Here is an 18,706-nt window from a genome sequence, read left to right on the forward strand (position 1 = left end):
AATATCATTCAAAAGATCAGCTCATCGAGGGCAGAAGGTCCAGATGGGTTATCAAATCAAATGTTTAAAACAAATCCGCAGATATGGGCTCACATATTGTCAACAATTTTCAAAGACATTTTACATACATGTACCATCCCGCTGTCTTGGAAGTGTTCTATAATAATTCCCATTTTCAAAAAAGGTGATCGATCTGTCCCGGCAAATTATCGCCCTATAGCGTTGTTAGCCGCTCCTGGCAAGATCTTTACTAGGCTTGTACTTCACGAATTTAACATCTGGACAAAGACCTGCCATTTCCGTGATACTAACCAAACGGGGTTTGTGGCAGGCATGGGAACAAACATCAACCTGTTGACCTTGAATGTGAAAAAAGCTCAATGTCAGGAGACCAAACAACAGGTCTTTTTTGCTTTCATTGACCTTAATGCTGCTTTCGATTTGGTTAGCCGCCTCCTCTTAGTGAACAAACTGAGAAGAGACAACTGCCCGACCGTTTTGCAAGACATTATTTATTCATTGCATTACGCAACATCGGTCAGAATTCGACTCACCCTAGATGGACTATTGTCAAGAAAAATTCCCACATTTAGGGGTCTAAAGCAGGGGTGCTCGTAGGCCTCTGATGTCTTTAACTATTACATACATGATGTTAAAGAACCACTGTCAAAGGTAATTTCGGATTCTCCCAAGTTGAATAACCATCAAATTCAATCTCTCATGTATGCCGACGACTTGGTCCTAATTTCTAGGACTCACGTCGGATTACAGCGCTTATTTGATGCGTTTCAGGAGTATGTAAAATTGAACGAACTTTCAATCAATTCCACGAAAACTCAGATCGTGCTATACTCCCCTCGACGCGCAGGACCATCGTCGTTTGTTTGGACTATTGGCTCTATCCCCATTGGGATAGTCCATGACTATTGCTACTTGGGCATGACATTTGATGGAAATCTGAAAGCACATGGTCAGTTGGAGCGGGTGGAGAACAAGCTAACCTCAGCCATTTCTCAAGCACGGATCATTATTCATAAATATGGCAAATGTTCTATTCTACCAGCTTGGCATTTGTGGACAAAGAAAATCGTTCCAATATTACTATATGGTCTTGAATCTTTGTCAACTTAATCCCCATTTAAATTTCAACAATGGGAAGCTAAATTTTGGCGTTCAGTGCTCCACCTGCCCCAATGTACACTGATACCCTGGTTGAGATATGAGCTGGGGTTGCTCTCCCTCCAAGCGCATTACAGCTGGCGCATGTGCTCCTTATTTAGGAAATGTTTGCTATCTACTACTGACAATGTATTGTTAAAAATTCTTTCAAACTATGTCTTTTCAGATAAACATGTGTTTGTGAATACCTGGTTGAACAAAGTCTACTATATTCTTGCAAAGGCAGACATCACAATTGATCTATTGCTATCTATCCCCCGATAAAGCGAAACTAAAGATCCAGCAGACCGATTGGATCAATACTTGTGAACTTTGTCTAACCTTTAGTGATGGTGATATGGTCCGCTTTCCCCCAAAAAAAGTGGGCGTTTTGCCTCCTTACTTAATACGATGTCCATCACCTAAATATCGTAATGGCATATTACGTCTTCGCTTTAACCTGTGGATAACGGGTTATTCAAAAGTAAGGTGCCGGCTGGCGCCAGCGGATAAAAACATATGTCGCTTTTGCAAAATTGACTCAGTCCCGGAGACTCTTGTTCACCTAATCACAGAATGTCCAACGTTAAGATCTAAAGGAGAACTAACATTCACCAGACAGTGTGAATATTTGGGGAATTTATCCCAATTTGAGTGTTGGGTGGTCCTATTGGGATGTAACAATATGGCAATTCAACTTGCTGCTATTAATTTTCTTGTTAGCCTGAACTTAGATGACAATAACTGACAATGTGTATACTATGTATGCAAGTATGAGAATTTTAATCCTATTATAGGTACTGTTAGCATGCATGCTGTTGCTTGGATGCTGCTTGTCTATATTATATTTCATGTGTTTACATTCTATCTAAATTTCGATTAATGTCATGTAACAATGAATCCATGTTATTCTATTTTTAGTTAACATTTTATGAATGGTGTACATGTAAAGTAATATGATTTTTTTGTGTCTATCATTTTGAAAGGTTGATTAATTTCAGCCAAATCAAATACAAAAAAACAAAAAAAAACACCTCCTTACCATCAAACCTGGCACTCAATGTACCCGTCAGTGTTCTTTCAAAGCAGTCTTCTGAGATATAATGGGCCTCATTATGAGGTTGCCAGCAAACTTGCCGGTACTGTTGTTACCGGACCGGCAAACTATGAGTTCTGCTCGCGGGTGCCTTCCCGCCCGCCAGGTCTGACCTGGCGGGCGTACCGGCACCCGCAAGCTGACCATGTTGGATGCACTGGCAGCATTCGTGAATGGGGAAATACAGGGTCCGCCAGGGCTGTAATGCCCCTGTATTTCCCCATTGCCAGGCGCCGGTAAAATGTGCAAGTTCGGCGTCAGCCTGCCGGTTTTACCGGCAAGGCTGCCACCAAACTTGTAATGAGGCCAAATGACTTAATTGGAGTTGTAAACACACTACTGGTGTAATAAAAATGTCTTACCAGGTCTGCCTTCAGCCACTCGATGTAGAAGCACTCTTCCCTGCCCTTCAATGAAGTCCTGTTAAAACACGCATTGACAAAGCCAAAACGAACCATTTTGCACCTTTGACATCAATGGCCAGTTAATACCACTACGGCTGTGCCTGGCAACTTCCTTTCCCATGCCTACACAAAAGCCCAAACTGTTGGCATTGCCAATGCTTGTTTTTGTTAAGTTTGCCCAGTAGTTTATGAATCTTTCTGATGCTGCTTGCCTGACAGGTATCTCAGTTTAGATTTCAGATGTCTATCTGGTTGAATCTTTCCAGTATCAAAGAATGTGTCTTTTTGCCAAGACCTCTCAGAGTGTGAGTATCTTCACCTATCACTATCTGGTAGGAACTAACCATTGAGTTCTGCCAATTCTACAACGTTTAAAATGTCTGACCAGAACATCCAGACCTGTATTGCAACAGATCCAAAAGCCATGATCTTCCGTCATGTCCAGTAAGAATGACACACTATTTTTGATGAATAGATGAAACACTCAGTTCTACAGGCAAGTACTACTTTGTCATCCTTAGCTGAACCAGTTCAATAGATTTTATGTTTGAGTCCTCCTTCCATGCATCAATGACTCTTATCACAGATTAAATTTTTACCTGATGGAAGGATTCTGTACAATTGAACAATAACATTAGTCGTAATATCTTCAATTAAACATATTTCTGAATGGAGAGATGCACCCAAATCGCACTAGAGTCAATGTAGGCCTGCCTGTAACTGTTTGTAGCAGAACGGATCTGACGTCACTAAAAAGGTATATTTTAGGTGTGATGCCATTTAAGGTGTGATCCTACCTATTTAGGGTGTGAGGCCACCCTATCCCGGCTCATCTCCCCACTGTGAGCCAGGATAGGAATATTATGTCGTCAATTTCTTGTGCAGGAACATAGCATCTTCTAAATTTCACTGTTAGTTGAAAGTGGGATTCAATAGCATTTGAAAGCCATCCACATTTTTCAAAGACTGACCCACACATGTTTGTGTGTCATGTTTTAAATAGTTCACCTTTAACCAATGACAAGTCAAAGACATGACATGACAACCTGGAACACTCTAGACCCTATTTACAGATTTAAAAAGAAGAGATACAATATTAAACCACTCATTTTAGAAGAGAACTGTGCGCCAATTTGCAGAGCCATAATTTTATCACGTATTGACTACTGCAATTCCCTGCTGATAGGGGCTAAGAAAAAATGTACCCAGCGGTTGCAAACTCTCCAAAATGATGCAGTTAGAATCATTAAAGGCATCCCGAGAAGGGAACATATCTCCACTTGGAGATAATCACTACACTGGCTGCCTATTGTCGCCCGGATCCACTTCAAAGCAGCCAATATCGACCACAAGTGTCTTTATGGTCAGGCCCCAAGGTATCTGAAGACCTGCATGTTCCCTTATGTCCCCAACCGGGCACTAAGATCGGCCAATTTGGGAATAATTTAATCACTCATATTCAGAAAGGCCAGAGAATTTGGTTGCGCTTTCCCGACTAGGGAAGCACAGATCTGGAATAAGCTTCCAGCAAACTCCAGCTGGAAAAAAATATCAACAGGTCCGCTCCCAACTGAAAATGTTACTGTTTAAAGGGGTTAACTAGCACCATTTAGCATTCTCCTGAGACCTTCACATACATGTTCAGTCCCGTCTAATAAATATCCTTCGTGTCTATGTGCACACTGATGCCTGAGAGTTCCCAGCGCTATATAAGTAAATAAATAAAAATTAATAAATCAAATACTGCGTCCTGTAGGAAGTCTATTTTTTAAATGTGTTAATTTAAATAGTGGGCATAGCAATATCCCAGTCTAAAAGGGAAAGTCTCCTTTATATAAATGTTCTGTTCCTAATATGACATGCATCAAGAGAAATATGTTTGCAGAACAAGTCCAAATGTCAATAATTGACAACAAAAAAGGAGCCAGAGGTGTTAAAAATATCAATATAAAGATCTTTTGATATTTTCAGATGGTAGGTGCACAATAAAGGCAAGAACAGACTGAAGGTCCAAGGGTCAGATTGCCTTGGTATAATCCAATAATCTCAGAAAACAGATTACAGTCATTTTGAGAAAGGTCATCAAAGGAGGATTTTGTTGGGGTAGATGGATTTTATCCCAATATTAATGTTATGATGGGGCAAGCATGGATGCAATATTGTGACAACATTGTAGTTTCGCATGTATCTAGAATAGTTAACTGAGGTTTGTTAAAAGTTACTTTTAGTGTTACTTTGGGCCTCATTCCGAGGTCGGCAGTAACCCACCAGTGCCAACGGCAGGATGCCGCCGACCCGGAAACCCCGGAATCCGCCGCTTGATTTCCCAATACCACCGGGACATTACAAGTGCTGGCAGGGTGGAAAGTCAGGTGGCAGATTTGGTAACTCCCCATTCCCTTGGAGTCCCATAGGACTCCATGGGAGTGGGGAGATGGAAGCACTGGCACCGTTGCTAATGGTGCTGGTGCTTCCGTGAAAAGGCTGCCTGCAGGTGGCGTTGCGCCCAGCAGGTCTGACCCTGCCAGGCACAAAGGCCCCTGTAGGCAGACTTGTAGTGTGGTGGCCTGGAAACAAAGGTGCTGGTAAATTTAACGGCACCCTTGTTTCTAGACTATCACACTCAGAATTAGGCCTTTTGTGTCTAATATAATAGATTTAGGTTTGCATACATGTAGCAACATAATATGGAAGCCCATTGTGCAATTTAGCGCAATGGGATTTAAAGTGCAGAGCTTCATTCAAAGTGCGAAAAGGCGTTTGAATGGGAAACACATTATGGGAATATGGGAAATATCTGGGGAGATTGGACGCCACAGATTTGGCTGTGTAGACTGAGGCCTGAGTTTGTGAAATAGATTTCGAGCTTGTTTGGTAGACTGGCTGACTAAGGGGGAAGGTGTTGATTGGCTTAGGGACAGCTGCAACAACATAGGAGCAGCTATCTGGAACTGAAAAGAATGAAGAGCAATGGACCCGGGGGTTTGAGCTTGGAAATTGTTGTTTGAGTGGTGAAAGAAGCATCTGCCCCGTGGCTGGGTGAATCTGGTGTTAGTGGCTAAAACTATAGAAGGGTGAATGGAATCGCAGATTACTGTGGTACTACAAATAGATGAGCAAGAAAACGAGTGAGTATAATGGGACCGGAGGCCAGATGGATTGAACTGCTGGTCACCAAGAATAAATATACAAGGGTGTCAGAGTGTTTGGAGAAATGAAGAGTTAGTGCCTGATCAAAGGAGTCTGTGTTAGCTGTTACTGCATTGAAGTATCGTTGGTTTGCAGCACTTCAGAGGACGAAGAGATTCAAAAACGCACCTCCCCCTACTTACAGAAAAAGGGTATTTTTTAAATTTAATCTGTATTTTTTATTTTATTATTTTATTCATTTAGTATGCGCTGTAGCACTTCAGGCATCAGGGTGCATATTAACAAAAGACTGTACAAACAAATGAAGCACAAGCATAACATAAAACAGATCTCATTGAAAAGTAAATTTAGATCAAGGGAAATAGGGTAGAAAAGATCATACTTGAGTATTGTTTCAAGCTAGTATACAAAACAAAGGTATCATTCTTCTCATTATTAATGTTGGAAACAAAAGAACAATTCCACAGATTCTCACAGTGGCTCAGAAAGACAGGGACAGGGGGACAAGGAGATTAATGAGTCCACAACCTACAGTAATACAATCACAACTGTCCTCTGTGGACCAGTCTTTAACTTGAGTTCATTGTAGGAATCTAAGGTCCTGCATTCTAATACATCCAGGCCCTGTTCTCGCTTGCAGCCAGTGGAAAACCTTATTTTTTAAAGACTGTCTAGATTCCCATCATTCAACTTTATTTACATTAGTTAATACAATGTTCCTCTGATCCCTAATACAACTTCACAAGTTAGAGGCCAGAATTTCGGGCATACTCTGCTTCTTAAGGTGAGCGTCCTCCTTACTGGAGGAACCATGGGATTACCAGGGGAGTTCCCAGCACTTATATTCAATGGTTTCCCCGCACACAAAGAATTTGATGAGGCTGTAGAAACAACTGTCATCACAACTTTTTGGGGAGCTCCATCTTTGCTACCCCCCAGCTTAGGCTACTAAATCCACCCTACTTGTTTGGCAAGCTGTGCTCAACATATGAGAACAGATCTGACCAGTGTTCACATAATTTTGACACTGGTTGTCTGTCCTGGCAGGGGATGTTTGCGACATGGCTATATCAAAGAAATCTATCAGAACAGCAAACATCAGTACTTTTGTGATATTGATTAAGGTCAGTAATGATTTTCTCCTTAATGAGTTGCCAATTCTCCCTATAACTTCCATCATTAGCCAATCTGATCCATGGGGTCTGCAAAAAACTTCAGAAATAGCATTTTCCAAACTGCTGATAGGAGATGATGGAATATAGTTTCCCCGGGACCTTTCTACAGATTTCACCTTAAGCACGTTCACATCATCTTTCTAACAAATAACAACATCCTTATCTGATTCTGAACTAGTTCTAGCCACAACCAGTGGCATCCCCAAATCCATATCCAGTCTTTCTCAAGGCGCTCCCTTCTCCTGGAACTCCTCGCAAGAACTATGGACAACTGACTCAGAGTTAAACTCCCATCTGGAGTATCAGAGTCCAGAGGGGCGAGACGCCCAAACTCTTGGCTAAGCATGGGTTGTGGAGGCCATATAGATGGTTCTGCTTCAGTGACATTACCTTGAAAGGTAGGTTCCCTTAGGTTTTTGGGTGCCCGCTTTAGGACTTGCACTCTAGTAGTGGACATAGTGGGTAAGATGGATAAAAAGCACTCCCCACTAAAAGACTGCAAATCTCATAGTTCGCACTGCTGGTACGTGCTTAAATGTTCATTACAGATCACAGCGCCATCCACAGACAGCAACTCAGGGTATGGACAGCAACATAGGGCCTACAACAGCTCATGGCTGCTCCAATAGAGCGCTGGCAAGACACTGATAGAACACTGAACAACACCAGCAGCTCTGCATCAACACTAGAGGAAAGGACTCTCTCTTGTTCTCCTCAGTGTCAGGGTGGGGATCACCATCAAGCCACACCAGTCTCCTGCCCTCTATAAGGTGGACAAAGAGAAATGCTGCACTGCCAGACAAAGGTAGTATATTTGGGGCAAGTAATATCACCACCAGGAATGAATGTATTGCCTGAGAGAGCAGCAGTAGTTCAAAACACACCTCAACCAGTTACAGTGAAACAAATGCAGCAGTTCCTAGGACTCTATAACTATTGTAGACCATGGATTTTTGACTTCCTCAGTAACTTGAGGCCCCTGCTGCTTGGACTCAGGGAAGCACAGAAGACGAAGGGTTTGATCGAACAGTCAGACAAAATGGTGGCTTGTTTACAGGAGCTCAAGACCACGATCAGCAATGATCTGGTCTTGGTGACCCCGGATTACAAGAAGCCATTCTTTTTGTTTTCACATTCAAAAGGGGACGTAATGACAGCTGTCCTGACACAGAGAACATCATTGGGACATAAGCCTTTGGCTTACAAGAGCGGGATCCAGTCATGCAGGGGCATTTCTTGTGCGAACAGGCTTCTGCAGCAGTGGCTATTGCAATACAAAAGTCCTCAACCTACTGTGGGCTGTCTGGTGACACTGTGTGTGGCGCATTCAGTCTTTGCAATTCTGCAAAAGTCTAAGTCAGCACTTATAACACAGAGGATCTCAGGCTATGAGATAATTTTGTGAAATGCTTCCATACATCCTGTACGGTGTCACATATTCGATCCCGCAACATTTGTAGCTGAACTGGTAAAACCTGACGACATTGCCCATGACTGCGCAACATATTAGGGAGAAGAAGAAGAGGATAAAAATGTTAATGACGATGCCTTAGAAGATGGCGTGGTACTCTTCATTGAAGGTTTATCGATAATTGGTCAGGACACTGGGGAAAGACATACAGGTGCAGCAGTTGTGGGTCTTGTGGATGGGGGATACCAGGTCAGGATGAAGGAAAGGTTGGCTTTGCATTATTCCACGCAAGCGGCAGAACTGATAGCACTCATAGAAGCATTGGAGATGAGTGGGGGGGAGGCAGTCACTAATTATTCTGACTCGTCATACGTAACCTCCACTGTACACTCAGGGTTATCCAGATGGTATAGAAGGGGGTTTTAAGCTATCTGACGGGACCCCTGTCCAGCATGCGATATTACTATTCCAACTAATTAATGTATTAACCTTGCCAACAGAAGTAGGAGTGGTTGAATGTGACTTTCCACACAAATAATACTGAAAGAATAGCACTTGGAAATAGTTCTGCCAACAAGGCAGCCAAAAGAGGTAGTGTTTTTCAATTTTTCAGATACTCTGAACAAAGAATCGGTGCCCCAGCACGTACAGTTGGCAGTTTCATATACTGCAGTCCCTTTGCTTCAAATTGTTGAGTGGCAAGAGAAAGCTCTGAAGGAAGAGAAAGAGATCTGTGTAAAGATGGGATGCACTCTCTCACCCATGAATCTGTTGTGGAAACAGGCGCCCTCAGGGACATTACTGATGCCTGTAATGTTAATTTTTGTGGCTTTGGTGCAACAACATTACCCTGCATACAGTGTTCGATGACTTAACACAGCAGTGCTCCAGGAATTTTGGTTTATATCTGCTTACAAGAGCAGGTAAACACGTTTGTGGGGAATTGCATCATGTTTAGAGAGTTAAATCCTTGAAACATGATAAAAGCAATGAAAGGAATCATACCCCGACATTCAGTACCCTTCCGGGATTTGAATACTGATTTTATGGACATTATACAGAGGTATAGTAATTTCTGATACCTTATTGTCATTGTTTGTCGATTTTTCCAATGACTTCAGGCTGATCCCTGTCTACACCCTGATGCCAGGTCGGCAGCTACTTTTTTGGTGACCAAGGTATTTCCAAGATGGTGACATTTTGAAGTCTGATAATGGAACCCATTTCTTTAACACACTGTTTCTAGAAATGACTGTGGAAAGGTTTACATGGTTTGTTAAAGATGACTATTTCTAAACTATGCAGTGAATTGGGGAAAAATGAGTGTATTGCCTACCAATATCATTGTTCCATCTGAGGACGCAGGCAGGAAAGCATAATTGCCTTTCCCCACATGAGATAATTATAGGGCATAGGATGAGTACACCACTTACCCTTGTACGTATTTGCAAAGATTCTGGGCGATGGGTTTAGGGAGTACCTTAGGGTCTTAACCAAAGCTGTCAGAGTTAAACAGAGCTGCCTTAAAGAGTTGAAGCATCAGCCATTGCTCCCCGGGGATCCATGCTTCATTCAAACTTTTTTACGATGGGTGAGTGAGAAGAGATTTCAGGGCCCCTACGAGGTGATTTTTGCCACTATGATAGCTAGTAAAGTGGAAGGACTTTGGGGTTGGCTCCACCTAAGCGACTTGAGGTGAGACACCAGAATCCCTCCATTGACACAGAGGAAGGATACAAATGTAAGTTAAGTATGGCCTAAGAAATGTCCTGTCACTTCAGTTGACCAGTACAAGACGGATGACAATTCTGAGTATATTCCCTCATAAGTGTTAAAAGAAATATCAAGTGTAAAACGAATATTAGGATGTTTTGTTGTGTACGTTTTAGTGTTCCTTTAGTTTATTGCTCTAATGGATCAGGAAAAATAACTGTAAATATTCATAAGTTGTCTCGGGGTATAGAGTTCAATTAAGTATTGTAATGGTCACTAAGAGACCTGGAAAAATAATCTGTGAAAATGTATGATGAACCAAATTTTTATGAGGTAGTAAACATGCCTGGGCTTGCTCCCAAGAATGTTTGGTATGGGCATAGGAGGTTGGAGGGAGAAATCTGCAGATCTTGTTACATCTGCTCACTCATTCCCCACACTGCTGGCATACCTAGGGTATTTATTTCAGATGAAAGAGAATCTAGAATTACACTCTGTTGCACGTAGCATTATGTCGGGTTAGAGTGTAAGTTTGAAGGGCAGTTTGTTACAGCTTCAGTCATTTTTGATGACAAAGATGCATATATAAGAAAAGATGTTAAGGAACAGGAAAATAATGGGCGGTTTACCAAAAGGGTACAACTGAATCCCGAAGGCTCTATTGTCGTAGATAACTGATGGGAGCAAGGGGTGAAGAGTTGTAGAGTTGGTGGGATTAGGGGATATACTGATGAAATGGAAGCACAAATTAATGGAAATTGTGGGAGTATCTGGGACCATCGTATATGATGTCTGACATGGCTCAAGGAGCCAGAGAAACCTGTTAATAATCAGCTACTTACACACTTTCCTCTGTGTTTTAAGGGTGATGGCACGGTGCATGTAGGCACTAATGGAAATTGCAGTTGAATAATACGCTTTGCTGATATGGCTGGACGAAAATCTGCATTGTTGGACACAGCTTGTACTTGTGCAGCAAATTCCTATCAGCAATTGCCTGCATGTTGGTGGGGTGTGTGCAGTTTGTCTACACTGCATATGCGCATCTGAGGGTGGAAAAACACTTGAAGTTTGGAAGTACGGTGTCCAAAACTGTATCTGTTCCTACCTTGCCCCCATTCCCCTTACATCCTCTGAGTTCCTGGATGAGAACAGTACATCAACTTTTTCTGAGCCTAGAAGATGGAACTTTAATAGGGTCAAATGCTCAAGTTATGTTTCAGCAGCATTTACAGAAGCACTTAAAAGAATTCCTGAGCAGTATTGACTTTTTAACAAGGTTAATATGATGTTTGCCTCATTCCTGGCCCCAGGTGTTGGAGTCATAGCAAATGCAACATGGCTCCAGATTACCCAATTCAAACTGCTTTTGTTGGTAAACTCTTCAGAGTTAGCATTTAGTGCCATCAAGGAAGAAATGCATGCTGCAAGGCTCATGCCATTATAGAATTGCTACCTCCTTGTCCTCCTCGCTGCTATGCAAGGCATGGTTTATAGCAAAATTGGTAGTTAGTGTTGCACCTTCATTACTGCGTACGATGGTGAGAGTGGGACACTTGCACTGCATATTACTGCATTGCACAAACTGAAACAGGCCATGGAAAGTAAGGCTGGCATCAGATTTGTGGATTGACTCTTGGTTTACGTGGATTCCGAGGAGACTTACAATGAAGATCCTGATGCCAATCAACATTTTAATAGTGTGTATTTTTTGTATTGTATGCCTTTTGTCATGTTTTTTTTAGATGCTGTTACTTTGCCAAGAACTGTTCAAATGATGTCTGCTAAACTTCCCAAAGCTAGGTTCACTGCCATTTCATGCCATGTGGATACTCAACCTGCAGATTTGGGTCAAGGAAATGTATTAGTTAATACATGATCTAAAGATACGATGTCTTAATAAATGAACTAAAGGGCGGAATGCTGGGGTAGATGGATTTTATCCCAATGGAAAGGAGAGGTTCACATTGCACGCACCATATTAAGGTTAAGATGGGACAAGAATGGATGCTACATTGTTAGAGCTTTGCAGTTTTGATGTATCTAGAATAGTTAATTGAGGTTTGTTACAAGTTAATTTTAGTGTTGCATTGTGTCTAGCATGATACATTTAGATTTGCATACTTGTAGCAACATACTATGATACCAGATTGTGCAATTTAGCGCAGTGAGATTTAAAGAGCATAGCTTCATAAAAAGTGGGAAAACGCCCTTGAATGACATACCCATTATGAGGGGATGTGGTAGTTTTGAACACATTCACATAAATATAACCATGCAAACATGGGAAATACATGGGGACATTGGATAGCACAGGTTTGGGCTGTGGAGACTGAGGCCTGAGTTTGGGAAATAGATTCCTAGCTTGTTCAGAAGACTGGATGGCTAAGGGGAAGGTATTGATTGTCAGAGGGACAGCTGCAACAACATGGGAGCTGCTATTTGGAGCTGAAATAGAATGAAGAGCACTGGGACCAGGGTTCTGAGCTTGGAAATTGTTGTTCAAGTGGCCAAAGAAGCATCTGCCTCCAGGCAGGGTCAATCTGGGGGTGGTGGCTAAAACTGTGGAAGGGTTACTTGAAGCTAAAGTGGCTGCAGGGCTATGAAATTGTCAACCAGATTAGCAAGAAAAAAAGTGGGACCGCAGGCCAGATATATTGAAATGCTGGTCACACAATGAAAGGACACGAGAGGACACTAAAAACAAATATCCAGGGCATATGTGTGTTTGGAAAAATGAAGAGTTAGTGTCAGATCAAATTAACTTTTTGTTAGCTCTCTCAAGCCTCATAAAGTGAAGTGCTCATACATAAACCATGCTTGTCAGTTTTATCGTTGCAGGTCTGTGACCAAGTAGAATCAGTACTAAAACTGTACTGTATGCACATTCTAGGGTTTTGTGTTCTCCCGGAAGGTAATCCAGAAGAGGGTTGGGCTTGTATTTGCAATGTCATGGCACAGGTAGTATAGCTCAGTGGCAACGCGCTTGTCTTTAAAGCAAGATGACGCAGAGCAACACAAGTACAAATCCTGTGTCTGAGCTTAGAAACCTCTTCGGTATTAAGCACGTTATAATAAAACTAATTATAATTAAATGAAATTGTATGTCTAAGGGGATGTTGCCACAGTGAAGGCAGCCAATGGGATTGGTGGGACTAGATTTCCTTGTATAGGGCTAAACCATTTATATTTTGTGTGATGACTTTGTGAGGGAACATGAGGGAAATTTGGGAGTGTGTTTCCTGTTCTGGAAATGTATATACCGTATCTGTTATTTTAATATTTTATTTTTTATTGTTGTTTTTATGGTACACATGATACCTTACACAACATAAAACCAATATACAACATGTTTAGAATGTGTTATGTTAATTAATACACATTTGACAAATGTACCTCTTAACTCTAAAAACACACCAATAATTATTCATTAAATCCATCTTAAAATTAATCTTCCAATCTAAAACAAGCTTTAATTACAACCAATTTACACAGTGCAATTAAAAGATTGTCTTTTAAAAAACCTTACTCAGTAAAACGTCTTGTTTTGACACATTAGATAGCTTATCGAATATGACAATTAAACATTTTACTAAAACTATAATCAGTGAGATCGCAATACCTGCTATCAGTCTATTCCACAAGTCATTTCCAATTACTCTCGCTGTTGAATGAATAAACTTTTCAAAGGACTTTAGTCTTTCTGCAAGCAATAACTAGATGTTGTAGAGTTTCCATAGATTGCATTCCACGCAATCTGCAAGTATTTAATTCTTTAGGAATGGAGCATTTTGGACCTAAAATTTCTACGGTAGGCTGACAATTAAGCCTACATTTTATGTACCAGAGTTGTAACTTAGAGGACGGACATTTCTTTAACTAAGGTCTCTTCTCTTTGCACAATACATATAGAATACTATGACCCTTGTACTTCTTCAACCTTTGTAAATCTGCAATGACCCAAATTCTGTCACATTTTTTTATTGATTTTTTTTAACACCCCTTGAGTAACAACTCCATCTAAATCTAACAGTCTAGTAAAATCCATACACCTTTTCCTAAAGTTTTAATTTGAATTCGCTGGTCATGTGGTTTAAATGGAAAAATATGGCACTCACTTCCCCTTGACGTATTTTTCAATATAGTGCAATAGATTTATACTGCTAGTGGGACCGCCACAGTTGTAAGCCCAATACAAGTATAATCATGCTAATTGACACAAATCTGGGTAGGCACAGTACTTCTCGCAAAATATAACCCTCGAGTTTATCAAAGTACTTTCTGTCTGCCAATGTTAGCAATTCAATGCCATATAGAACAATTGGCGATACTTTCATTTTGTAGAACTCTATCATTGGGAGTAAGGAGTATTCGCAGAATCTGCTCCTAACTTTCTTACTCTTTGAGATACAAGCTCTAACCTTTTCAGTTATTACTATTTTGTGTAATAGCTGTGTTTTCTCATTCGAAACCAGATAGACAAAAGTATTTACTTCCTGGACACTGGTTTTGTTAATTGACCCAATATAACTTTTTTTTTCTTCTGTTAGTTACGGTAAAGATCTTTGATTTCAGAGGATTTAAAATTAATGTATTTATGCTCAAATAATTAGAGACTCCCTCTAGAGATCTCTGTAGACCTGCTGGTGTAAAGTCTAGGATGACCAAGTCATCTGTATAGGCTATAAAGCTAGCTCACAACAAATCAAGTTTAAGAGAGTAGCTCCTGCACTCTTTACTATGATCCCATAGGTCTGACATGTAAAGGATGAAAAGTGTGGGGGTTAGTACACAGCCCTGTAGTACACCTTTATTTATCGGTATCTGTCTGGACAGGTGCTCTTCAGTGGTTAGTCTAACAATTATGGTATTATTGTCATAGAAAAGTTGGACAATATTTCATGCCCCATTTTGACAATTTACCCCAAAATATAGACCTTTGAACATTATCAAACGCTGCAGATAAATCCAATGTTGCTACGTATAGGGTTTTACCAGTTCCCATGCTTGCCTGCGACATACATTACAATATGGTTAATGAACTGTATACAGTACTTTCATCTTTTCTATACCCCATCTGTAATGGACTGAATCACTCAGGAGTATCTGCCCACTAAATCACTTCCTTCAAGATTATATTGGCTACAATCCTGGAGGGAATATCTATTAGAGAGATTGGTCTATAGCTCAGCGGATCTCTTGCACTGCTTTTGAATATTAGAACGATTGCTTGGTTCCAAGAAGGAGAAAATATCCATTACTTCTTGAGTGAAGATGCAATGCAGAATATCTGCCCAAAGAGCTGATTCTTTTTCAACAAACTATTTACTAGACCATTTGGTTCAGAAGCTCTTGAATTCTTTCATCTCTTTATATCTTTCTCAATTTTGTCCCTTTCAAACTTACAATTCAGCCCCAATAGTCCACCTGAATGCTGCACAATGTCCCCTGGTACAGATTCTTTATTAATCCCAAATTCTTAGGTAAAATATTCGACCCCCACACATTCTGAGACATACACTGACTGTTTCATATTTTGAGTTCAAATTCCACAACAGCGACTTAGTGTCACACTCAAAAACATTTCTCATTACCCCTTGAATGATACTAGTCTATAGTTTTTGAGCCACAATTTGAACTTGTTCTTTAGCAAAAGAGTTAGCTTGTTCTTCAACTGCCAATTGTATGATGATTTCATTGCTAATCTGATATCCTTCCTAAATCTTGTTTTCCTTATATTAATCTGTTTATCAAAGAGGTATTTTTTATCGTCCTTATTTTTTTGTTTCTTCCAACCCGCTGATCTCTTTTAACTTCATTAAAGTATTTGTGAACTCCATAGGTGCACATGCTAAATCTTTCATCTTATCGTCAATTTCCTTCCACCATTTAGACAAACAATTTTTGACCTTATTAATGTTCATAGCAAACTGAGCCACTCTGTTACCTTTCAGAATTAACAATGACACCTGTGCATTTTGATTCCACCAAGCACTCCACCTTATATGGGCTAGTCAATGAAATTGTCAACAATGCATGGTCGTTTCTTTTCATTTTAATCACATTAAAAGCTATTATCTGGCTTACTTTGACATTTGTTATATAAATGTTATCTAATGTTGATTTAGAAGTTAGTACAAACCAAGTCAGTAATACATTCTGTCCATTTGCCTGATGGAATCCCCACCTTGCCAAAAAGTGGGACCAGCTGACACCGTTCCTGCCCTTTATCCCACAGCCAATATTAAACTGATCAAATGGTATTACTAAATCATCCTTCAATTTGGACATTTCAGCCTTCATATTTGGATATAAGCTATTAAAGTCTCCCACTGAAACAATTGATTGTTGATTTATCTTACTTGCTCAATCATTTAACTTGTCCTCAATAAGTATAAAGAGACTCCCTAGGTGGGTTAAAGTACACATTTATAAATAACAGAGCATTGTAAATCCCCATATGTTTTTCTTCAATTATGTTTACAAGTACTGAGTCTGTAGAGGGTAATGATTTCTCTATAGAACGGTCCCTTCTGCTTTTAATAGCTGTTAAAATCCTACCATATGGTCTCCCAAATGAGCCTTTTTTGCCAGCACATCTACCATTGAGAAACCATCAAAACTAGGACTACTATGCAGCCATGTTTTCTGTAGACAGACACACTCGAATCTCGGGAATGTGTTGCGCAGCTCTTCTTCCAAATGATAGTTATACCCTTGTGTATTCCAGGATAGGATGTCATATGTGCCATTTTCTCCAGTATTTTCAATTAGTTGGGATGTGTTTAAACAGGGATGAGAACACAGTCCAACGTGCTGGTTTGATGTCCATCGTAACTTGCCTCCCCCCTCCATTCTTTTTAGTAAATGTTATGTTTAATTTACCGGTCAACACATCTGAACTGCCTTTCTTATTTCCTTGATCTTCTGTTCTAACCCTACTTTCATGGCAATCAAACCCTCTTTTCATCAGGTCAGTGTGACTCTTTAAGACTATATTTCTCACACAATTGGAATGAAAATACACTTCACATTTACACAAATCTTGACGATCGAATATGTGAGCAAACTTTAAGTCCTTTGATGAAATCTCAGTTAAATCAGGCATAATAGAAAACAGTGATATGATTTTGGTTCTGTTCAATGGCATCATCTTTATGCACAAAAACTGAGAAATCCACCATTGGGCATTATTATTTTACTTGTTTATCAATTACATTTATATAAGTCTTGGTATCTGTTCCTGATATCCCATTCAGCGTTCCTGGTATGATTGTCCAAAACAGTGATTACTATGCACAATGAATAATTTCTGTACTCCTTGAGACTTACCCATGTTTATTCTATTGGTCAACAACAATTATTGCGTATAACAACATACAATATTAAACAAACACATTACCTAAAATAATATATACCACTAAGGACAGTACCTTGAGTAAGAACATGGCGTGACATAGAAATAGCTGGAACTCCCACAGGGTGTATTGTGACCATAGTCTAGATATAGAAGAAGAAAAACGTGAGTGTAGACATTGTTCAGAAAATGAAATGATCAAGCAGAAAAGTCACTTATTTTGTGGTTTACAAACAATGCAGACGGATTTGATTCCTTTATTTCTTAGGGTCTGCCTCCTGGACTGGAGACACGGACAGTGCAAAGGGGTTTGGTTCCTTTATTTCGTATGGTCTGCCTCCTAGACTATAGACTGTCTGCATCTCTGTGAATGTTTTATGTTAGTTATACTTCAAAGTTCTGGGGTTAATTTTCCCAGAATAGGGTCTGCCAACGTGTGGGTAACATCAAAGAGATCTTTGGGAATATCACATCTATCAGGCACGTTTCAGTGATCATAATTCCTAGCTTAGTCACCTTCGTCAGGGCATCTTCATTGACCCTGTAAACATATAGTATGTATGTTTTAGACTAATACCAGGATTTGACTGACTGTCATCGAAAAGGCCAATGTAACATCAGTAATCACTTACCCTCATTTTGTGGGAAAAGTGTGTATCTCCAGCGTTCTACTCCCACTCAGCAGGGCAGCAGTGGGTAAGGGGCAGACAATACCTCTCTTCTTTGGGTGTGGTAAAGGGGGTACCACCAATAGACGGACTCCTGCGCGAATCAAGGAGGGTGTGTGGTATGCGAAACCTGAAGCTGCCTCCCTAGCTAGTCCCTGGGGATCTGTCATGCAGGTAGCCATGACACGGCCATCACTATTGGATCCAGTTTCTGGGGGTGGACCAGGAAGGGAGGATCACTGGGATCCTGGGGAGTGGAAGTGTGACACCGATGGGTGAGATGCGGTATCCCCTTCATTCAACACTTTTTCCCCATCCTACCATGTAGGACATTTAAAACCACTGCCTCCCGCCCCCTTTACTAACACCAACACTTTCGCACGGCACAATAGAGAACAGACTAACACCAGAGCCATTTACCTGACATGTCCCAATTCAAGGGTCACGCAAAGTCAGACAATTGATCAGAATCACACACACCTGACAGCTCGTTCCCTTCTGCACAGGGATAAAAGGTAGAGCAAGAGAACACAGTACAATCAAGGCAGACCGCACGACGAGACAGCTATCCAGA

Source organism: Ambystoma mexicanum, chromosome 5p, assembly GCF_040938575.1.
Source record: "Ambystoma mexicanum isolate Mex_15411 chromosome 5p, UKY_AmexF1_1, whole genome shotgun sequence".
Lineage (NCBI taxonomy): Eukaryota > Metazoa > Chordata > Amphibia > Caudata > Ambystomatidae > Ambystoma > Ambystoma mexicanum.